A 24,698-nucleotide genomic window follows, 5' to 3' on the forward strand; every position below is an offset into this window, starting at 1 on the left:
AAATGGGGCGGGTGCTCGGTGGCACTGGGGTGCTATGGGAGGCAGCGCTTTGTGGGGCAGAGGGGAAATGGGGCGGGTGCTCGGTGGTACCCGGGTGCTATGGGAGGCAGCGCTTTGTGGGGCAGAGGGGAAATGGGGCGGGGGCTCAGTGGCACTGCGGTGCTATGGGAGGCAGCGCTTTGTGGGGCAGAGGGGAAATGGGGCGGGTGCTCGGTGGCACTGGGGTGCTATGGGAGGCAGCGCTTTGTGGGGCAGAGGGGAAATGGGGCGGGGGCTCGGTGGTACCCGGGTGCTATGGGAGGCAGCGCTTTGTGGGGCAGAGGGGAAATGGGGCGGGTGCTCGGTGGCACTGGGGTGCTATGGGAGGCAGCGCTTTGTGGGGCAAAGGGGAAATGGGGCGGGTGGTCGGTGGTACCCGGGTGCTATGGGAGGCAGCGCTTTGTGGGGCAGAGGGGAAATGGGGCGGGGGCTCGGTGGCACTGGGGTGCTATGGGAGGCAGCGCTTTGGGGGGCAGAGGGGAAATGGGGCGGGGGCTCGGTGTGGCGGTGCCCCGGGGCCTGCAGGCTGTCTGCTGGAGAGGGGAGAGGGGCACGTTAGCTGGGGTTATTGGCCAGGGGGAACTGGGGCTGGGAAGCGGCCCACAGGCCCCGTAGGGATGAGGGGCGGAGGATGTGTCCCGGGGGGGGGATGGTGCTTGGGGCAGCCTTGTGCTGGGAGTGGGGGCAGGGCGGTGCTTGGGCTCCGCCCCTCCCCCCCGGCTGAGTCCACGGGCCCCTTTACCAAGATGGCGAGTGGTTCCCCCCCCGGGCCCGTGCGGCGGCGCCGCCCTGGCGGCTGGAGGACCCCGCGCTCTGCGGGAGGGGGAGGCAGTGGCGGCGCCCAGGCCGCTGGTGGCGGGGGGGAGGGTGGGAAGATGGCGGCCGCCGTCCGCGCTGAGAGCGGTTGAGGGGGAGGGATCCGGCCCCGGCCGCGGCGACACCGCCCCTCGCTCCGCCCCGCCCCGCCCCGGCCCGGCCCGCCGGGAGGGAGGGAGCCGGAGACCGAGCCCCGCAGCCAAGCCGAGCAGCCGGAGCGGGGGGCCCCGGGCGCCCAGGAGCCCCACAGCGGGAGCCGGGGCCCCAGCAGCAGCAGCGGGAGCCGGAGCCTCTCGGGGCCGCCCCCCTCCGTGCGGCCGGCGGAATCGCTGGCGCACCCCCGTTAGCTCCGCTGGGCGCAGGCCGGAGGCGGCGGCTGTCACCCGGCGGCGGCGGCAGGTGAGCGGAGCTCGCAGCCCGGCCGGACTGCAGCTGTCAGGGGCCGGGCAGAGGGGAGCGGCGGGGCCCCCTAGCTCCGCGCCTGGGCTCGGCGGGGTTGAGGGGCAGCGGGGGGGTCACAACGTGTGTGTGTGTGTGGGGGGCTCTGGGGTACTGCGGGGGGGCACAGCAGGTTCAGTGAGGGGCCCCCTAGAGCAGTGCACTGGGGCCCCCAGGCTGGGGGGGGCTGCAGGCTGGGGGGGGCTCTGGGGTACTGCGGGGGGGCACAGCAGGTTCAGTGAGGGGCCCCCTAGAGCAGTGCACTGGGGGTCCCAGGCTGGGGGGGCTGCAGGCTGGGGGGGGCTCTGGGGTACTGCGGGGGGGCACAGCAGGTTCAGTGAGGGGCACCCTAGAGCAGTGCACTGGGGCCCCCAGGCTGGGGGGGCTGCAGGCTGGGGGGCTCTGGGGTACTGCGGGGGGCACAGCAGGTTCAGTGAGGGGCACCCTAGAGCAGTGCACTGGGGGCCCCAGGCTGGGGGGGCTGCAGGGGGCGCCAGGCTGGGCCGGGGACGAGTCGAGTCTGGCGTGAACTGGGGAAGCTCCCGGGGAGCAACAGCATCTGGAGCACACCCCCCCCCCAGTGCTTCCCCCGTTGCGGGGTGGGTAGGAGGCGCGTATCTAGGGCTCTGGGGGGCCTTGGAGGCTAGGGGGCGGGGTGGGGTATTTCCCCCTCTCCCCCCCCCCCCAGGCTGTGGGGCTCGGGAGGAGCTGTAGCTGCACCGGGGCTCGGGAGGAGCGGAGAACTCGGGCTAGGGGCACGGACAGGGTTAGGGGGAGAAAATGCGGGGAGCGTGACGGGGGATGTGGAGGGGGCTGATATTTTGGGCCCCCTCCCCTTCAGCAGTGTCTTGGGGTAAGGAGGGGAAACCACCAGGCAAACCCAGCATCCGTGGTCTGGGGTGTGCCAGTGGGGAAACTAAAGCTGTCATGGTGCTAGAAAGTAGCAAATGGGCGTGTGCGGGAGCGATGGGGGAGGGAGGGGAGGAAAAGGGGGATGGGAAGGGGGATGTACAGTATTTTGAAGTTGTCCTGGACTCTAGCAAGGAGCTGAGAATTCTCCCCATAGACAACTCCTATTCTAAGGGGTATTTTGGCCTTTTTTGCAGGTTTCTGGGGTGGCTTGTGTGCCACCCCATTCTTCTTTGAGGGGGTTGGCTGTAAGGATCATGTGAAAGACACGTCTGTTGGTTTGGGGATGAGGGTGTTTGGGGGGGTGCAGCACCTTTTGGCTCTTGCACAACAGCAGTGCGGGGAAGGGGATGGGTGACAGTCAAAGCGGATTAAATGAAGGCTCGTCATTTCTGAAATATTTTGTGCATTTGTTCAGATTTTTAAGAAGTTGATTTGAGAAGTAAGGAAGCAGGGTTTTTCCTTCTGGCGTCCCTGTGCGGGAGGAATTGGATCTATATGGAGTGACTTTGTCTTGGCTCTGCAAACATGGCTGAAGGGGAGGGAATGGGGGTTGTTGGTGGGGTGAAGCGCTGCACAAATGGGGCTTTTGGTGGTCACACAGCAACAGGGAGGTGCTGAAACCTCTATTGCAGGGATATCGGGCTGGGGGAGGGGAAGACACTTCGTTTTGTTGCCTTTTAAGTGACAGCTCTTTGTTTGTTTGCATCTTCTAATCAGTTGCATTATTACACCAGCACCATTGAATTAGGTTACGCACATTAATTTTTTACATGTAAAATGTCTAAGAGGAAAAACAAGTAATATATTAATGTGGTTTCTTGGTTAAAGGAAATGAAGATGGTAATGTGGTATCAAGTAGCTTTCAGTGTAATTTGAGCTGAAAAGATGGCTCAGTCATTATGCATTTTGTTTGGAAAAACAGCCAACAGTCTGAGTAAAAGATGTGTATGTTGCTTACTGCTGTTCTGAAGTGTGTGGGGAGATTTTGATTTTGAAGTCACTGCTTTTTTCCCTCTGTCAGCAGCTGAATTGTTGCCCTAAATTTCATAGGTTTCTGTCCTAGAAACGTGGACTAGAAGCAGCAGCAGCAGATTGTGAATAATTCTAAAGCTGGGGGTGTGTGTAAGTGGCAACCCAGGAGTTCCAGTTGGAACTAAGGGGGTTATAGCCAATAGAATATGACATTTAGTTATATAGAAGCAGTGGCTGAGAGGCAATTTTCCTCCAGTGTAGGCTGCTAGACACACTAAAACCCCTGGTTTCTTAGGTGCATGTTGACCTTTCAATAGCTGAGAATTGGGTTGCCATTATGTTGTTGTTGTATGTTTGACATTTTCATGATTGTATTGTATTATGCTACAATGCAACAAGGGGGTGGTTTGTGACCTAAAGTGCTAGAGAGTTGGTATGTAAAAGTTTACTCAACATATAGTGGATGTTAACTCTACAGACCCAGATCTGGCATAACCAAAAAGGGAGACATAGCAAAGAGCATAATAGAGCTGAAAACTCGTAATAATGTAGGTGTTTAGCATGCACTGTTCTTAAAATCTTGGTCTTAAGGTCTTGCATTCCTTATGTTAATAGTTTACACTTATATACATGACCTGGCTTATGTGGAGTTGCAGGAAATGTGAATCTCAAAAGCGGTACACCTGATGAAGTACGGTTGAGAAGTATGTTAGTGGATTTAAACAGAAAATGAGGTTTACTTTTTCAGGTGTACTATCCAATTCCAATTCAGAGGCTGTAGTATTTTCAGCTTGCCACAATCTTATGGGAAGGTTTAAATGTTCTAAAATGTTAAGTTACTTGGTGCCTATGACAGCTCTTTATATAGCGGAAACAGCGAAAACCATTACCTACAGCTGCTCCAGTTTGTTTAGGCCTCTTGTACAGCAACAGGGAGAGAAACAGGAAAAAGTGATTGTAAATTGACAAATTTGCGGAGGGTCGCAGGAACTGATATAGTATCTGAAACAACATTTAACTGAGTTTTTGGAAATGATTGGAGTTCAAGTTGTCCCTTTTAAAAGCAAACACCTATTGATGCTAGACAACAGTAGTAACTTCAGCAATATTATACCTGTCTCAGAGCCTGTGGGCATGATTGAAATGATATGATCTTACCTGGAGCATAGGGTGACCAGACAGCAAATGTGAAAAATCGGGACGAGGGTGGGGGGTAATAGGAGCCTATATAAGAAAAAGACCCCAAAATTGGGACTGTCCCTATAAAATCGGGACATCTGGTCACCCTACGGTAGGTTTGCTCAAGTTAAGTATTTATTGTCTAGAAATATGCTGCTAAACAACATGACAGCAGTATGATCCTTGCTTTCAAAACAAATGCACTTCACAAGAAACCGCGTGGGGTTCGAGTATTAATAATTAAGACCTTTATTTCTTAGTCATTACAGTTTGATTTAGAGTTGGTGTTGGTTTTTCCCCATAACTTGCCCTCTGCTGTGAACACTGTAAGAGAAAAATTCACAACTGTATGACTAATTCACATAATTAGTCATGCAACTTCCATTGTAGAATTATTGGCATAGTAATACTATACTATCATTTTATGTTCTAATATTGTCTTGTTTTAGAAACATATGTACCCATTGCTGAGACTGCAGTCTCTTAACGTCCTTTTTATGTCGTACATCTATAAATGTTTGAAACCTTTAGGATCATTAGATTTCCTTAACTTTATAAACATTTTTATAATGAGCAGATTTGCTGGAGATCAACACCTTGTTGACTAGTAATCCAAGAGTGTCAATTTGCATGTGACGTATGAGGACTGTCAAAAGTTAAGGTGTGAGCGTTGTTACTAAAAATATCCTGTCTCTTGCATAAGCAATTTGCCAGTTGAAGAAAATTAATTTATTTTTTGTATAAGCGAACTACTTATATTGCAAGTTTTGCTTGGTTCCTCATTTCCTTGAAGCAGTGATGCTTATCTCTTTTATCAAAGGGAGGGAATAAAAAGTAGTTTTTAAAGTTAGATTGAAATCTGTTTTTAAAGGAGAATCAGGGAAAGCTCAGAGAAACAGGTAAACATTAATCAAGCCTGCTCAAAAGGGCAAATGCAGCACAGAGTCTACTATATCCTGTAGCTACTGCTGCCATATAACAAAGGCTAATTGTTGACAAATTCAATCAAGCATTTTTTACTGGTTTATTTAGAAACTAGTTCAAACAGACAATTGTAGGTAAACATAATACTTAAGGCCTGGTCTAAACGGTTAAAATGGTACAAGAATAGTGCCAAACAAAGTTGCATCTGTTTAAACCTGGGTCTTAAGCAGATTCAAGAGTAGTGCCATGCAAAGTTGCATCACTTTTAACATAACATCCCTCGTTAAATAGGCATACCTTCTGTGTAGACAAGCTTTAAAGTGTTTTGAGGACTCTGGGGGCTGCCCTAGACACAAAAATGCATCGGTTTAACTAAAAATGTGATTTAAAAAAAAAAACAGATTTAGTTAAGACAAGACATCTTGCTTGGTGAGTGGACACTTTAAATCCATTTAAACTTGCTTATTGATTTAGCTTGCCCCTTTAAACTAATAGGAGCAAGGTAAACTGACAGCCAGTTTTAAATTAATGTATGTTCACACAGGGATTTGCCCTGGTTTAACTAAAGCCGTACAAGTTTGTGTGTAGACAAAGGGAAGGTGTTATAGAAATGCAAAATAGTTCAGTGAATATACAAATGAGCAGTGTCACTTGAACTTTCCTGGGAAGTAAACTGTACGAGCCTCAATTGCAAAATATGGGCAGTGCCTATGATTAAGCTCAGACAACTTCTAAAATAAAACTGGGGCAGGTTCTGCCCTCAGATGTATGTGTAATTTTTCCTACGGCAGGTTCTGCCCTCAGATGTATGTGTAATTTTTCCCCAGAGGCACAAAGAAATTTAAATGTTTAAAGCTCTGTTTTAAAAAGACAGATTCCAGGAGATGCAAAATCAAGGCTGACCCTCTTCTAACTTTTTGGGGGAAACAAATGTTTAACTTGTTTAGTTTTGTTCTAAGTGTCATGAAATCTGAGTGTCGTGAAAGATACCTGTAAAACAGGCTGCTTAACTAAAAACCAGGATCTCTTAAACTGGATCACCTTTTTCATTTTTTTATTATATGCTTAAAATCGATCAGGACATTACATGAATTAGCTGATGTGGAAAAGGGGCGTGCGGGGAAGAAACAAGCCTTGCACCTCTTTTGTGTGTTCATGATGCCCTGAATAAGGAACTGTTGGTTTTTAAAAACAAAAACTAAAAACAGATCTTGGCTTCGTTTTGGGGTTAGGGGTTCAGGGTACTCTGGCTTGGAGCTCTATGAATGGAGAATGACGATGTATCAAGAGACTTAGCAGTTGAGAGGGAAAAGGATTTTTATTTTTGTGTTCACTTTTTAAATATATATTTAACTCCCAGAATTGGAAGAAAAGTTGCTAATTGAAGCATTGAACCTCTAAACCTTTCAGTCTTCTATGTGTAAAGCTGTACCAACCTGACTTAAAAAAGCCTTTGCAGGATCTACAACAAAACCTCTAAAGTATCTGGAATCAGTCATTTTTATAGTTGCATTATTTTAAAAATAATACGTTCTCCCTCACCCCTCCTAACACTTCCTTTTCATTCTTAAACTGAGACTTTGCATACAACTTCTAACAGAACACATTTCAAGTTGAGTTAAATACCTGAAAGTAGTGGTTTTAATGGTAATGGAAATGACTAATCTGAATAGTTTTTTGACACTTGTTTGTGACTAGTTTAAATTTAAAATCAGATTGGAAAAATTGTGGGTGAATTTAATGTTAATGAAAATCAAGAACTTTACAGCATTAGCTCTAGGACCTACTGCAGACTGGGTGTTCATGTTTAATCTCTTCTGTCTTGTGTTCCTTAATTCTGACTCCCCGCTACTCTAGTACTGCATCGTCTCTGCTGCTCTGCCAATGCACCTCAGTGCTGACTTTTGTTTCAGTGGTGACCCTTTCTTGAGCAGAGACTCCTAATCAAACGGTTTTGGGAGGTTATTTATGGTGTGAGCCAATATCCACTAGTGTGCATAGAATGAGTGCACTAACCTAATTTTCAGTTATGACCCAGTTGACTCAAAGGTGAAAAGCAAACGCAAGTACTGTTTAATGACAAAGCACATTGTGTTAGGATTCAAGAAATGACAGCTGGTCACTCTGGAACCATTTATACTGAATAGTTTATACAACACTCTTGCTTGCATGTGTAAGTGCAAATTTAATAGTAAAATGCTGTGTGTAGAATATTGTTAAGAATATGAAACCTGAGCATTTACTGTGTGCTCATATCTCAACTTACTGTACAATTGTACCTCACGTCCAAATATGTGTTAGAAGTGTGAAGTCTGACTTAATACTGTGTGTTAGTATTTAGAATTTCTTGGAATAGGTTTCACATGTAAAGCATCTGTGCCCATGTCTCCAAATGACACGTTAAGAATATTGTTATACGGAACAAGTGTGAGCCACTGCTGAAAAAAAATGCAGGTATAACAATTATGCTTCACAGGCCTCAGTCTTTGTTCTTTCTTGCTGACACATTTTGAATAGGAATAAGAGTTTAATTAGTTCTCCCTTTGCTAGCATGTATATAAATAAGGGGTTTTGTGTAAACTAAAAGCATAAACAACCTGCATTTCAGAATAGCCTCCATATTTTTATTGTTCTACAAGTTCCGGGTAGTCCTTAGACTACGTTCTGTTTACTTCCATCCTCTATACTTTATAAGAAAAAAGGCCCTCTTTTAATTGATCTCTTTCAAAACTTTTTTGGGTGCCTAAAGTTACGCATCAGATCCATAGTTCAACAGTAATTGGCCTGGCTTTCAGAAGTGTTGAGCATCTAGTGAATTCAGTGGGAGCTGCGCGGGTGCTCGGTCCCTCTGAAAACTGGGCCACTTTGTTAGTCTTAACTCTAGGCACCCAGGTTTTACAGCCTTGTCTTAAGGTTATAATGGTGGTAATCCCTTACAAAAACCTAATATGAATAAAAATGTTTTAAAAATGTTTCTAAAATGTCACTAAAAACAGTGTTTTGTCTGGGCTTATACATTCTTTTGCAGTATTGGAAATATAAACACAACCACATAGTACTGTAATGTGAGGGGGGAACCGAACATGGAAAGTAAAACTGAGCAGTCTAATTTCACTTTTCCAAAATGAGTGAAGTTGAAAAAGTAAACTAAACCAATGTTTCCCAAACTTCTGACTAAGGCAACCCACGAACTGCATTTTGTCCCTTTTTGGGAACACACCTTTTCCCCTGTTTTCCTCTCCTCTCCTCTTCTCAGTTGTCCTACCCCCTTCTGTAGCCCCAGCTGGCTCCTCTCTCTCCATGGCTGGGGAGTGTTGCCAATTCTCCCGGATTGTCCTGGAGTTTCCAGGAATTAAAGATGAATCTTTAATTAAAGATTGTCATGTGATGAAACCTCCAGGAGTACGTCCAACCAAAATTGGCAACCCTATGGCTGGGCCGGGCCGCGATCGCTTTCAGGCAGCTGATTGTCAGCTGGCCGGCCATGGCTGCTTCCTCTGTGCTTCTGCTGCTACCTGGATCTTGCTACCTGTGCCGCTGCATTCTGCCCAGGGGAAGTGAGAGCAGGGTCTGGGTGGTGGCAGCGGCAGCAGCACAGAGGAAGTGGCTGGAGCCAGAGGGAGGGCAGTCAGCAACCTCTCCCTGCCCTGCTTGTGCCACAGAGGCACTTCCTCTGTCATGCTGCTGCTGTTGTCTGGATCCTGCTGCTTGCTGGGCCAGGGGAAGTGAGAGCATGTATAGTGGGGTAGGGGAATGTTACTGGGCACATGCAGGGTGGGGCAGATTGACTGTCCGCTCGCTGACTCTGGCCACGCCCTCTCTGCTGCTGCTTGGATCTCTCAACCCATACTGCTGCCTCCTGCCCAGAAAAAGCGAGACGCTGGGGGCAGGGTGAGGGGCGTGACCCACTAGACCCCTCCCATGACACACTGGTAGGTCCGGACCTACTGTTTGGGGAACACAGAACTAAGCTGCCCAGATCAGAAATAGTAACACAACCTATTTTCTATTTTGTTCTACAGCCTAAGATGTTAACTTAAATTCCTTTAATGTGACGGACAGGATTTGCTCTACTGCCTTTAACTTCATAGGTATTGCAGGGGTATAGCTCCCTGTTGGTGACAAATACCATAATGCTTGGATACAATGTGCCCTCAAGTGTCAATTTCTTTATATTATCTTGTAACAGTCTTCAGTATGATAAGGGGAGCTGGTATTGATCCTGGACTTAGGTTGCCTAACACTTCTTATAATCTTGGAGAAGCTTTAATGCCTCCATTGTTTGCGCTGAAGTAATCCCGTCAAGGTAGAAAGGGGCTTTTTCTTTGTTTTGTGAAATTCCATTCAGATTTAACTAAATTGTAAAATGTTAAAAATCATAGAACAGCGGAGAGACGAACAGCGGAGACAAGACAAACCAGTTTGTAGTTTTTATATGAGATATATATGTTAGATGAGATAACAAGTTGAGGCAAACCCTACGTTCCCCATAGTCTTTATCTCACCCTGCTATGGGGGAGCCTGTGGTTTATCTTGGCATACTAACTTATGTGAATACTACAAACTGCCCATCGGCACTAGGATTTTAACTCAAATTAGCACGCTTTTTTCCCTAATGAAGGCACGCACCTAATGTGGACAGAGTTGTATTCCTGCATGGGAATACCATTATATCAGTGTAATATGAACAAATAGAGAAATGCTATTGTGTTGCGTGTAAGGCCTTGCTTTGCTGTACCAACCCACCTCCCTTTCTTTTCTCATCCCCTCCGGAAGCTATATCAGAAGACAATTATCTAGGTTGCAAAGTCAAGCACTGAAAAGCTAGGAAATGCCACACTTATGGATGCCCATGCAACTGTTTTTAATGACATAATATTTTTTCCAAGGAACTCCTGCCACATTCAGTGTGTACAGGTTGGGTAAACAAGAGGGTCAGATTAAGGTTGCACAGACCATTGTAAATTTGGCATTTCATAATTTTTGTGTGTTTGATGTTGCAACCTAGATAATATTCTTTTAACATAGTTTTTTGTAATATGTATATGCCTTTCTGTGGTGCTTATTGTGATATTATTTGAACACCTGACACATATTAAACTGTTCATAATACCTTGGGGATAAGGATATAGCACTCCCATTTTTCAAATGGGGGACATGGGTAAGTCGCTCAACTTGTGTAGCAGGGTTTTCTGTCCAAGGAGAAAAGGCACTTGACAAACTAAAACTTGTGATCAGAGAGGCTGATTTATTAGATTGGTGGAACTCGTCATGAATTTGCCAGCATACCTCGAGAGTTAGATCTAGAAGGGACCCTTCATCATTGGCAGTTGACTCTTCTGTATCAGGTATGTGGTGGTGCTTATGGATTTATGACTGGCACCTGATCACTCTCATTCTGTAGACCAACTCTGCTTCTCATTGTGATTTCTAAATTGTTTTTATACATAAAACATAAATGTGCATGGCACTCTTAACTGTGGGGGAGAACTCAGACTTGAAAATCATTGTTACTACTGTAGAACATGCCACTGCAGAGATGCTGGATAGTCTTCCAGTTCTTTTTATGAGTCTTTATCTTAAAATCAATTTTAAAAGCATGTTTAATTGTTCAAATACTTTCAAAGGGGAATTTATATCCCTGATTGACATAGACCTGTATGCTTAGGCTTGGAAGGATTCGGTGTTTTTTTATCATCAATGGTCAAATTTAACAGATAGGTAAAGTGAGAAAATTGCTGCTTGAGAGATTAGAGTATCATGTGAATGTTTATAAAATGTGTTATAATGCTGGAGTTAAAGGATTATAATTTCCTGCAACTGTGAAAATTTAAATCAATGATTGAAAAAAATGCTTGAAAATAAACTTGATATTATCCACTGAAGTTATAAAAATAAATAAAATTCTGACAAGCCTGTGTATATTGTCATTAGGCCTTTCCACATGCAATGGGTAAGTTAAAAAGAAAGTATCAGAGGGGTAGCCGTGTTAGTCTGGATCTGTAAAAAGCAACAGAGTCCTGTGGCACCTTTAAGACTAACAGATGTATTGGAGCATAAGCTTTCGTTGGTGCATGCATCCGACGAAGTGGGCATTCACCCACGAAAGCTTATGCTCCAATACATCTGTTAGTCTTAAAGGTGCCACAGGACTCTCTGTTGCTTTAAAAAGAAACAAATTCAAGCTTTTAAAGAAATCTGAAGAATCTAGTTAGATCAAGATTTCATTATGTGTAGCTTTTAAGACTCATGGCAATGGATAAAATAACCTTTAGAATAGAAAATAATCTTGCTAGTCAGGAAACATTTTCTTCCTCTAGTCTGCCCATTAGGCTGGGTGTGAATTGTGTATTACAAGAGGCTGTCGAAATGATCAGTTGTTGTCAACCTTACTCTACAAGGACTAGCCCTCTAGATCCACCCCAGAAATTCTGCCACGCAACAAGTATAGGTTGGCAGTTAGAACTTTTTCCTGTTGAAAAAGTGCTTCTCTAGCCAAGGAACTCAAAGCACTGTACTAAATATTAATATAATAAACCTCACCACATCTCTGAGAGGTAGGTAAGTATTTCCATTTCACAGATGCATGTAGACGTCCATAGGGCTGGTCCACACTGGAACAATGGTATAGCTTTGTCCCGCAGGGGTATGAAAAATCCTCACCCTTGAGAGACGTAGCTATTCTGACCTAACCCACAGTATAGACAGCACTAGGAATCCTTCTGTCGAGGGTGGATTGCCAAGTCCAACGAGAGAACACCTGTTCTAGGTAGCTACGATACTGAAGCTCTATAGCGGTGAATCTGCAGTGCTGCATCTATGCCACTGTAGTGGTTTAAGCATAGACATACCCTAAATGTCCCACAGGAAATCTTACCAAGTGCTGATGGAGCTCAGGTCTCCCGACTTAGTGTATGGCTACACTACAGCGGCATAGCTATGGCCTTGCAGCTGTGCTGCTATAATGTAGACCAGAGGTTCTCAAACTGTGGTCTGCGAGCTCCATTCAGGTGGTCTGCAGATAGTTCCCTCTAAGGTGTGCGCTTGGGCGGCCGCACACAAGAGAATGAAGGGCTACCCACCTAATTTGTGGAGCTGCGCAGGCTCCACAAATTAGGTGCTTGGACCCTGGAGAAGAGACGCATGTAAATTGAGATGGTGGTCTTGGAGGGAACAGGGGGTAGGTGGGAGGGGTAGTGGGGTGAGAAGAGGGGGGTGGGAATTTGGGATGTGCAGGGCTGCGGTGGCCAGAGAAAGAGGCAACTTTCCCCAGCTCCAGGGCCCTCCTTCCTAGCCTCAGCTCTGTGGCTGCTGTGGCCGGAGAGAGACCCGCCTCCTTCCCACCCCCAGCTCTGGGGCTGCTGCAGTGGGGGAGAGAGAGGGAGAGACCCCCCTCTTTCCCAGCCCCGGCTCAGGGGCTGCTGCGGTGGGGGAGAGAGTGCACATCCATCGCATTAGAAAAGTAAGACTACTGATATTAAAATATGAGTTGTGTGCTTTTATTTGTAGAACAAAATGTTAATTATTATTAAAGGGTTTTTTTTATATAGTGCTTTTATCCAAAGCTCTTTACAATAGTTAGCTAAGGGTACAAACAACATTTGGAAAGATCATTAGGTGGTCCGCCGAGACCCTCAGCAATTTTCAGGTGGTCCACGAAAAAAAAGTTTGAGAACCACTGGTATAGACCCCTCCTGCACTGACAGAAGGGGTTTTTCTGTTGATGTAGATAATCCATCTCTCCAACAGGTTGCAAAAATTCTTCTCATCTACAGTAGGGGTTAGATTGACCTAGCTATATCACACAGGGCATGACATTTTTCATGTCTCTAGTTTTAGGTGTAGAGCAGGCCTCAGTCCTGCACTCTAATCACTTGTATAGTTGCACTTACTTAATTCTTGAGCAGTTAGTCTACAATGGTTAATGTATGGAACATGTTTACTGTAATTATAGCAATATAAACTTGATTTGTTTAGCAAGAGAGTCCTTTGGATAGGCCTTCAAAAGTGCCAGGAATGGGAAACAAGCACAACTTCAAGTGCCACTTTGTATCCTTGAGTACAGCTATAAATGCCTATTTTGCATCCTGATGAGTGATTTGTAATGAGAACCACAAGGTTAAGGGAGTTCTCTCCTGATCCCCCAAAAACCTGTTTCTATTCAGAGACGTTGTGAATAATGGGGTCCCTGCCATTGCAGCAATTTAAAAAATTGTGCCTTGCTTCAAACTCTGGACTTAATCCATGGGTAGTTTCCAGCCTTCAAAAGACAGTAGCATGGGTGAAGTATATTTCAGTACCTACAAGGATTTCTGCACAAGGGAGTAATACTTGTGTCCCTAGAAGTGAAGAAACGGCTAACTGGAACTCTCTGCAAATGAAGAGGGAATAGGTTTAAGGATCTTTCTGATGTGGGTAAGAGGAAGTTAGAATTCCCCACTGCTAAGCATACAAGAGGCCATTATATTTCCCCTTTGGTGGAAGGTATTGAGTGGGCACAAAAATAGGAAGGACCAGAACGAAAAGAGAATGTAAACATGAAAAGCAGAAGAGATAAAAGCAGTTTCTTTAACATATAATAGCCCAAAATAGTATTTTTTTTAAAAAATAAGCACCATAATAGCATCTTTTTGTGCCCTGATACACAAGAGTCTGAAGATTCACTGTAAGCCAGAAGGGAACACTGTCAGCCATCTCTTGCACCTCTTCAGGCCCTTTTTAAATAAGCAGTGTTGGATGCAGCTGGGCCAGTAAACTACACTTGCCGCCTTTTCATAAGACAGCAGAGATTGTTGTGTGCCTAGAGAGGGCGTAGTTGTATCTTCAACTCAGCAGTCACATCCAAATGGTAGTCTTTATTTAAGAGGATCAACATGTTGGAGGGGAATAAAATAGAAGCACTCAGTTACACTTTGGTGAAGACACTGCACTGCTTGCTGAACAGGCTAGACTACGTCTACACTACCCACCTGAATCGGCGGGTAGAAATCGATCTCTCGGGGATCGAATTATCGCGTCTCGTCAGGACGTGACAATCGATCCCCGAATCGATGCTCTTACTCCACCAGTGGAGGTGGGAGTAAGCGCCGTCGACGGCAAGCCGCGGAAGTCGATTTTGCCGCCGTCCTCACAGCGGGGTAAGTTGGCTCCGATACGTCGAATTCAGCTACGCTATTTGCATAGCTGAATTTGAATATCTTAAATCGACACCCCCCCCCCGTAGTGAAGACCTGCCCTTAATTACAAAGGTTAAATGCTGTTAGCTGTAACCTTTCATTGTCAGAGTCCACGTTTGAACCTTTTGCTCTTCCTTTTCAAAAGTTAATGGCAAGTGCCAAAAGGGGGTTGTCTTTCTTTTCTTTGTTCATTCTAGTGCCATCTCCTATCCCACTCTAGTGTCTAACCTCTAAAGGCGCGACCCCACACCACATCTCTCTGGAGATATTAGCTATAGGCCCTCCTCTGTGAGCTGAGTGAACATGTTGTCAGCTCTTTATATACTTGAGCTCCTTGAACCTCAGCGCCATACAGAAAAAACCTGCCATTTCTTTCAAAGAGTCTTTAAAGGGCATTTGATAAGAATATATAGAAAATGAGCTCTCATTTTGTGATGTAGCCTTTCATCACACATGCACTTGAAACCTCCAAAGAAACAGTGCAATCTTCACTGCTTTGAGATCTGTGGCTGAAAAGTGCTATACAAGACATGGATATTATTTCCCAGGGGAGGCAAATCTCTCAGATCTGATTTTAAAAGGATCAGAATTAAATTCTTTGGATAATTCTGGAATGTATATTTTGAAATGACAAAAGGGTTATTACAGAATTGGTTATTAAGATGGAACAGGAGGAGGTCCGAAATGACTTTAGTGAACACTTCCTTTCAAATTCAAGGAGTACTCCATTGTGATGCAGAGAGAAATGATGTGTGGACTACTGATTTGAATAGAGGTCTGAGTCCTGATTCTGGCTTGGATATTGGCTCCCTTAGGCAAGTCACTTATCCTCTCACTTGTTTTCCCTGTATCTAAAGTGGCGATAACAAATACTTCACATGGATGTTGAGGACTAAAGATAAATGCTAAGCATTAATAATGCTATTTAAAAGCCCATAACTCTCCAATAAGGGGAGAAGAATAAATAACTGGTTTTTGTACTGTGGTAATGCTTATTAGGAACGACACACTGTCTACACCTGGCTGTGAGAGAGCCATCAGCAGAGTTTGCAAAGATAGAATGCATTGCTTCCTACAGTAGATGCAACTGATGCATTTTTTCTGAAGAATAATCCTTCTAGCAAAAGACCGTATCTATTTCAAGAGCAGGCAAATAGGAATAGGCATCCCAAAGACATTTCAAAGTCTTTGCAGCAGCCTTGGAATATTCAGTGTGGTATATTCTGGCATGAAGCTCTAAATAAAGAGCTAATGGTCATGAGAGATCAGAAGCTAGTCTACATAGAAAATTTTGCTGGCTCAATCTTTCATTTTAAATGCTTTGGACTTCCTCAGCAGGAGCCATTGCCTCTAATGTAGACTTCAGAAGGCATCTTTGGCCAGGGTCATGGGCTAACCTAAGTTTTAATAATTTATAGTAATATTTATTATTTGTATTACAGTAGTGCCCCAGGACCCCAACCAGATCAAGTCTCCATTGTGCTAGTTACTGTACAAACACAGAACAGTCAGTCACTCTCCTGAGAGATTACAGTCTACGTATAAAACAAGGGGCAACAGACAGGAGGAGCACAAGGAAACAAATAAAACTGGTCAGTGTGAAAAGCAGTGCTCACTGTATACCAGCTGCTTAACCATTATCAAATTTTATTGTAGGTGTCATGATCGAATGTTCACCAAGCTATGGGTGGGAGGAGGAGAGAAGTATATTTGGAGAAACTCAAATTAGTATTATATAGAGGTTTTAAAGGATACAGTTCTAATAAACTATGATTACATGTGGGGAGGATACATTTGAGATTAAATATGAAACTATTAAGGGGAGGAAGGACCCTAGAAGGAATTAAAAGGGTGGTTAGTACAGTAGAACCTCAGTTATGAATACCTTGGGAATATGTTCATAACTCTGAACAAAACGTTATGGCTTTTTCAAAAGTTTACAGCTAAACATTGATTTAATACAGCTTTGAAACTTTACTATGCAGAATCAAAATGCTGCTTTCAACCATCTTAATTTAAATGAAACAAGCACAGAAACAGTTTCCTTACCTTGTCAAATCTTTTTCAATTTTCCCTTATTTGTTTAGTAGTTTAACACAGTACTGTACTGTACAATATTTGCTTTTTTTTCGTCTCTGTTGCCTGATTGCATACTTCCAGTTCCAAATGTGGTCTGTGGTTGACCGGTCAGTTCATAACTTTGAGGTTCTATGTGTTTCTTTTTGGTGGGTAAGTAAGTCCAATACACTAAACAAAATTTTGCCTCCATGTTGCATATAGTCTTCAAATGAAATATGTAGAGAAATACTAAAATTTGTGAAGGACAGCATCTTTCTTGGAATTACTTGTGTAACTTAATGCAAAACCTAAATTAACAGTGCAATCTTAGCATTCTATTAATTACTCAGAGTTGTTAGGGAATGCCAAAGTTAAGGTTGATCATTCAGTCTTTACCCCGTTTCTGCATAAATGCCTTACACCATCTAATTACAAAATTGCATATTTCTCAGAGACAGTATAGTAACTTTATATACATGTAGTGTCTAGTGATATTTTTTTTAGTTTTCTTCTTTATTAGAGATGTACTTATAGGGTGCTAACAAAATATACCTCCTTGAGACAGTTATCTTTACAGTATACCATCATCGTATTTAGCACACTTTTTCAGAGAGACCGGAAAATAGTACAGTATAAATATTATATATTTCTTATCTATCAGTCTCTTTTCTGCAGATATATCTAACTTGAATTATGTGCTATATCTTTCAGTCTTTACTTGTTCCATGTAGTGAAAATAGTTACATTGAAATTTGTGAATGTTTCTAATACAAGAACTTGTATGGACCATTTGCATGTTTACTACAAGCTTGAACATGATCAATATATTTCAAACCAAATGCAGCTTGACCCAAGTCATAAGTAAAAAAAAAAAAAAAAAAAAATCCTGTAGTAAATAAATGTCATTCACCCTTTTCGAACATAATAAAAAATATTAAATTTAAGACTCTGAATAAGTGAATGGTAAGCTATATAATTGCTTAAACAAATGTTTATAGATATAGCATATTATCCTGGTTAGCAGAAAGGTACGAAATTAAGTGTACAGGCTATGTTTAGTTGCAAATCGACATGTTGTGATCCAACAAGAATAAACTTTAGTAAAATAACTAAACTACAAATGCAAAACAAGATTAAAATTGGTGATTTAAATCAAGGTTTCCTATTTGCTGATTTAAATTTTGATCAGAATCTGATTTAAATCAATCCACCCTATTTTAAGCTAACGTAAACAGGAGACTTTCAGAGTTAGAAAATGTTTGTCAGGCTAAATATTTGGCTGAGTAAATATTTACTGTATATTGATAGTAAGATGCAATAGAGGGAGATGTAGTCAATATGGAAAGAGTTTACAGGTATAAAATAAACTACTACATTTGCTAACATAATATTTCTCACTATTACTGTTAACTAGAACAGTGATCACTTTTTAGCCCAATCCAGTGGTTCTCAAACTTTTGTACTGGTGACCCCTTTCACACAGCAAGCCTCTGAGTGCGACCCCCCCCTTATAAATTAAAAACACTTTTAATATTTAATACTATTATAAATACTGGAGGCAAAGTGGGGCTTGGGGGTGGAGGCTGACAGCTCGTGACCCCCCACATCATAACCTCGCGGCCCCCTGAGGGGTCACAACCCCCAGTTTGGGAACCCTTGGCCTAATGGTACATTAGTTTGTCTGGCGATGTCTATTAAAACAGGCATCCACCTACAGCCTGTCCTAATTAAGTGGTGTAGATTCATGCCAAAGTGTGCTAAACATTTATATATCTATTTAAAAAAAAAAATTACACCGCAATAGAAATAATCTTTTAAAGTGAAGGACTGAAGAGAGAGGAAATGCTAGAATTAAGGTTGCCCATGCCACCCTAATTTTGCCCTTTTGTGCATATTCACTGTGATACAATCTTTAGTTACATGGTCATATAGTGTTTTTTACACGCTGTCTGCACAGGACAGACGGTGCTCAGGGAGTGAGGCAATGGTTCAGTTTTGTTTCTTACCCTCATCGGTCAGTGTCTCTTCCCATGCCCAATTTACAGTATCCCATCCAAATGCTGCACTGAATATGGAATTAGCTGCCTCATTGTCTCTTCTGTGGCACTCACAGCTATAGTATTTGAGACTCTCAAATAATAATGAACTTCTCTTTATAACCTCGGTGAGATATTTGCGTATTATTATACCCATTTTATAGATGGGGAACTGAGACCCTGGGATATTGAAGCCAAAATTTGCAAAGAATTAATTTTGGCCACTCAGCTCGGTTGACCTAGGAACCCAGTTTTTCAGATTACTTAGCATTTTGCTTGCCTTTTGTATGTTCAGAAGACTGGACAACAACAGATTTTTCTAGGCCTTTATGAAGAGACAAAAATAAATTCCATTATATGCAACTCTTACAACCACCCAAAATGCTAGCGCTCTTAAAACAAACAAAAATGATGACACCAAACTGGGAGGGATTGCAACTGCTTTGGAGGACAGGGTCATAATTCAAAATGATCTGGACAAATTGGAGAAATGGTTTGAGGTAAACAGGGTGAAGTTTAATAAGGACAAATGCAAAGGGCTCCACTTAGGAAGGAAAAATCAGTTTCACACATACAGAATGGGAAGAGACTGTCTAGGAAGGAGTACGGCAGAAAGGGATCTAGGGGTTATAGTGGACCATAAGCTAAATATGAGTCAATAGTGTGATGCTGTTGCAAAAAAGGCGAACATGATTCTGGGATGTATTAACAGGTGTGTTGTGAGCAAGACACGAGAGGTCATTCTTCCGCTCTACTCTGCGCTGGTTAGGCCTCAGCTGGAGTGTTGTGTCCAGTTCTGGGCGCCACATTTCAGGAAAGTTGTGGAGAAATTGGAGAGGGTCCAGAGAAGAGCAACGAGAATGATTAAAGGTCTTGAGAACATAACCTATAAAGGAAGGTGGAAAGAATTGGGTTTGTTTAGTTTGGAAAAGAGAAGACTGAGAGAGGACATGATAGCAGTTTTCAGGTATCTAAAAGGGTGTCATAAGGAGGAGGGAGAAAACTTGTTCACCTTAGCCTCTAAGGATAGAACAAGAAGCAATGGGCTTAAACTACAGCAAGGGAGGTTTAAGTTGGACATTAGGAAAAAGTTCCTAACTGTTAGGGTGGTTAAACACTGGAATAAATTGCCTAGGGAGGTTGTGGAATCTCCGTCTCTGGAGATATTTAAGAGTAGGTTAGATAGATGTCTAGACAGTATTTGGTCCTGCCATGAGGGCAAGGGACTGGACTCGATGACCTCTTGAGGTCCCTCCCAGTCCTAGAATCTATGAAAAACCCTGAAAGACTATTTCTCCAGTTTGTCCAGATCATTTTGAATTTTAATTCTATCCTCCATAGCATTTGCAACCCCTCCCAGCTTGGTATCATCTGCAAACTTTAAAAGTGTACTCTCTTTGTCATTATCTAAATCATTGAAGAAGATATTGAACAGAACTGGACCCAGAACTGATCCCTGTGGAACCCCACTTGTTATGTTTAGAGCAGGGGTTCTCAAACTTTATGGCACCGTGACCACTTTCTGACAACAAATATTACTACACGACCCCAGGAGTGGGGACCGAAGCCTGAGCCCCACTGTCCTGGGTGGGAGGGCCAAAGCCCAAGCCCCACTGCCCTGGGTGGGAAGGGGGGGTGGCAAAGCTGAAGGGCTTCAGCCCCAGGGAGGGGGCCTGTAACCTGAGCCCTGCTGCCCAGTGCTGAAGCCCTCGGGCTTAGACTTCAGCCCTGGGCTGTGAGGCTCGGGCTTCAGCTTTGGCCCCAGGCCCCAGCACCTCTAAGCCAGCCCTGGCGACCCCATTAAAATGGGGTCGTGACCCACTTTGGGGTCCCGACCCACAGTTTGAGAACCACTGGTTTAGAGTACTTCCTTAGCTATCCTTATTCTTAGTGATTATTAGCTCTATATTATGTTTACTGAAGTTATAAAACTCATTTTTTTAATTCTGCTGAACTAATTTTTCATTCACTTATGTCGTCCAGTTTGTTTTTAGTTCAATTCATTTCCCTATTTTTTCTTGTTGGTATTGCTACAGAAGCATGAGTTTCAGCCAGGGAGGGGTGAGGAACTGGAGGAGAATTCAGGGATCTCGTAATTTTTCAGGAAATCCCGTTCCTCTTAGTGTCATGCTTGTACCCTAGAATGGTGATCAGATTATTCTCTTTTCATTAAAATGTCTGGCAAATGACTGTTAAAGATAAACACTACTGTTAGACTTTGTTATACTCTTCACATCTCTTTAATTTCATCCAGGGATCTGAACTCAAAACTATACAAAAACTTTTTTAATGTATGGGCAACAGGGGCACACAAATTAAGTGATTTGGCCCAAGGTCACACAGCATGTCTGTGACAGCTGGAAATAGAACCTAGATCTCCTGACTTGCAATCCTGTGTTTTAACCACAAGACCATCCTTCCTTGACAGTACTGAAGTCTGAACTTCCAGTCCAAAATTGTATATGTGGAGCCAGACATTGTAGCAATGCATGATAGAGCTAGCAAAATCCCTTTGCCTCTCTGTGGTGGTCTTTCTTTTGTTTTTGTTTAAAAAAAGAAATAACCCCAGGGATATTTAATCAGCAGAAGCCTAAAATATTTTCTAATTAAAATGGATATTTTATATCAGCTCCCTGAACTCATAATATTCACTCTCCAGGATAATTCTGTTTTTCTTTTCCCTTTGTGTGGCCGAGTGGCAATACATTTTACAACCAAACCAAACCAAACCCACTCCTCTTTTATTGTGGGGGGAATGGGGAGAGGAAAACTGTTTAAGGAAAATTAACTGTTGGCCTGACTTTGAAGTGCTGAACAGCTCCAGCTGCCACTGAAGTCAATAAGAGGATGTAGGTGCTCAGCATTTTTGAAAACCAGGCCACAGATATGCTAATATTCCTTTACTGACCGATGCATTAAGACAGAAGGATGCTGGATTTACTGCAACTATCGACGCTAGTCTCTAAAAAGGAAAACGTTCATTCTTAACTGGAACATCTGTAAAGGTAATTCATATAGAGGAGATGTATGAAAGAGGTTCTCTACATTGGGGCATTTTGCATACCAGTGAGCACTTTTATCATATTCATGGTGGGCAAACATATAATGGTTTAGAAATACCTGTTGCAGCTTATGAGCAGCAAAGCTGTAGCATCATAAGGCTGTATCTAAAAGGGATGGTAAACATAAGCCTTGTAATCTTGTTCCCAATGCTCAGGGCTGATTGGGGGAGGAGAGACCATTGTACCGAGGTCCTGAGTTCAAGGAGCCCCCTGAAAACACCTGTAATGTCTGTTTCTGTTTTGCTTCTAAAGCTCTTCAATTCATATAATTGCATTGCCTCTTATGTATAGCTGATTATATATAGTCAGGTTGCAATTGTAATTCCACTTGCTTTCAGCAATAGGTGACATAACTGTTGAGGTACAATGAACAAAGACCAAAGTGCTATTTTTTTTTGGTAATCTGCTGCTTTTAAGAACAATGGCTTGGTTCATAGTATAGTTGTTTGTTAATTGGAGAACTGTAGTTTAATATAGAAGTTTACTCAAGGAAAAAGTACTGAAAGCTTTTATAATCAAATGGTTCAGATGGCAGCAGAACTTGTCCTTCCACTTGTTTTTATAGCTGATATTAAGCATTGTTCTTGTGACTGTGGGACTGGAGAAACTAACCTTACTGGATTTCCTACTATAATAGGGCAATTGTAGATGTAGCTAAGAGCTTAAGGTGAAGTATCTCGTGTCAGAAAGGTGTCATAAGAGAGCTGTGTAATAAGAATAAAATATGTTTTTGTGTATTTCTCCTAGAATTTGAAAACTCTTTATTTACTTTCTAAATAGTTTGTCTGGCTGCTGTTACATATGTAATACAACTTCTTAAATAAATCACTTAGCCGTGTATGGTTACATAAGAATGGCCATACTGGGTCAGATCAGTGGTCCATCTAGCCCAGTGTCCTGTCTTCCAACAGTGTGACTATAGGAACAAACATTACAGAGAATTTATTGAATGATCCATCCTCTGTCATTCATTCCCAGCTTCTGGCAGTCAGAGGCTTAGCAACACCTGGAGACATCTTGGTTCATAGCCATTGATGGACCTATCCTGCAGGAACTTATTTCATTCTTTTTTGAACCCAGTTACAGTTTTGGCCTTCACAAAGTCCCCTGGAAGTGCCAATAGAAATGTCTTTAAAAGAACCTCTAGTAGTCCAGTTAGACTAGACAGAAAATGGCAGGACTTTATTGATCAGTTATTTTATTATTTATGATAATCATACCTTAGGTGGGCTGTACCAGCCTTTGACAAATACCAGAGGGACTTGCCTGTTTTTTCAGATATTTTAAGCAATACTTGACTCCTTTATTTGACATAATAAGCTATCATTGAATTGCTAGTAGCTGCTTAGTATTGGTTAAATATAATTACTATTCTACATTTACTGGATGTTCACGGATTGTGTAATGCAGTGGTTCTCAAACTTCTGTACTGGTGACCACTTTCACACAGCAAGCCTCTGAGTGCAACCCCTCCCCCCTTATAAGTTTAAAACACTTTTTAACACCATTATAAATATGGGAGGCAAAGCGGGGTTGGGGGTGGAGGCTGACAGCTCACGACCCTCCATGTAATAACCTTGTAACCCCCTGAAGGGTCCTGACCCCCAGTTTGAGAACCCCTGGTATAATGCAAAAAGAAGAACAGGAGTACTTGTGGCACCTTAGAGACTAACAAATTTATTAGAGCATAAGCTTTCGTGGACTACAGCCCACTTCTTCGGATGCATATATATGCATCCGAAGAAGTGGGCTGTAGTCCACGAAAGCTTATGCATCCGAAGAAGTGGGCTGTAGTCCACGAAAGCTTATGCTCTAATAAATTTGTTAGTCTCTAAGGTGCCACAAGTACTCCTGTTCTTCTTTTTGCGGATACAGACTAACACGGCTGTTACTCTGAAACCTGGTATAATGCAATGCTGCTTTATTTTGTACAAATTAAACAACTGTGATGTTTTGCTGTACCTGATCTCAAACTGAGAAAATAACACTCCATTTTTAGGGAAACACTTGCCACAGCAGGAACCCCTAACATGAGGTTGGAGAACACTTTGTCCTGCTGTCAAGTGATGAGTCATACTGGTGGGCCTGAGAGTGCAGCCTTTCCTGGCCCCGAGATAATCGTTCCCCTTCTGCTGCATTCTGCCACTTGGTGCTTCATGCCTACCTTGCCTTGCTTAATGGCTTCAGGCAGAATGGTGAATGGGGCATAAGGTACAAAGGTGCTGAATAACATCACAAACACCCCAAAATGGGAGAAATAGTACCAACACCTGCCCCTCCCCTCTTGCCAGCCACTTGCTGCTGGCACCATAAATGTGAATTATCAGCCTTTTGTGCGGTTAAAATTTCAGCTGTAATGCTACTTTCACACATGGATAGAAAATATATATATATTGCCTTTAACCTGATCTTTGTTTGGGAGAGAGCCTCTTGTGCAGTCTTTTATTCAGGACAAACTGTCCGCACCGTCACTCGCAGCGTATCTGGGTGTTGATTAAAGAGGGAAATAGCAGATTGTTTTGTAGATTAAAACAAGAAGAAACTATATTTTTTTGTTCAGGCTGGAATGCCCACTTTATAACCTGGTATGGTTGGTCACCTTCTCAGACTGCATGGAATGCACTGGACTTCTGTCGGTTTCATAATTACCGAATTTGTATATATTCCAGCAGAATCTTTGTGAACTTTTAAAATTGGTTGGACAAAAATCATTAGGGTGTAACTAGTATTTTAAAGGTGTCTTAATTTGTTGGTGTGATTGAGCTTTCCACGGAAAAATGTCAGATGAAAAACTGCATAGACTTTGAAGCCAAAGTCCGTATTGGGTATGGCCATGGGTGTGAGGAGCCTTGAACTCGAGTCTCCGTTTCTGTAGCTGCTGAGTCATGGTAACATGTGGCATGCTCTGTATAATCAACATGAGAATTTTACACCTTGCGTTGCCAAGGTAAGGGAGTTTTATCAGGTTGTCAGAAGGCTGGTTCTGCAATCGAGTGTTAAAAGATCAGCTTTTAATTTGCTTATTGTACCTTGACAAAAGCCAGGGTGTTGGAGCGAGTTGTGCATTTTTCAAAAGAAAATTAATG

The sequence above is a fragment of the Malaclemys terrapin genome, chromosome 3 (assembly GCF_027887155.1).
Source record: "Malaclemys terrapin pileata isolate rMalTer1 chromosome 3, rMalTer1.hap1, whole genome shotgun sequence".
NCBI classification, from domain to species: Eukaryota; Metazoa; Chordata; order Testudines; family Emydidae; genus Malaclemys; species Malaclemys terrapin.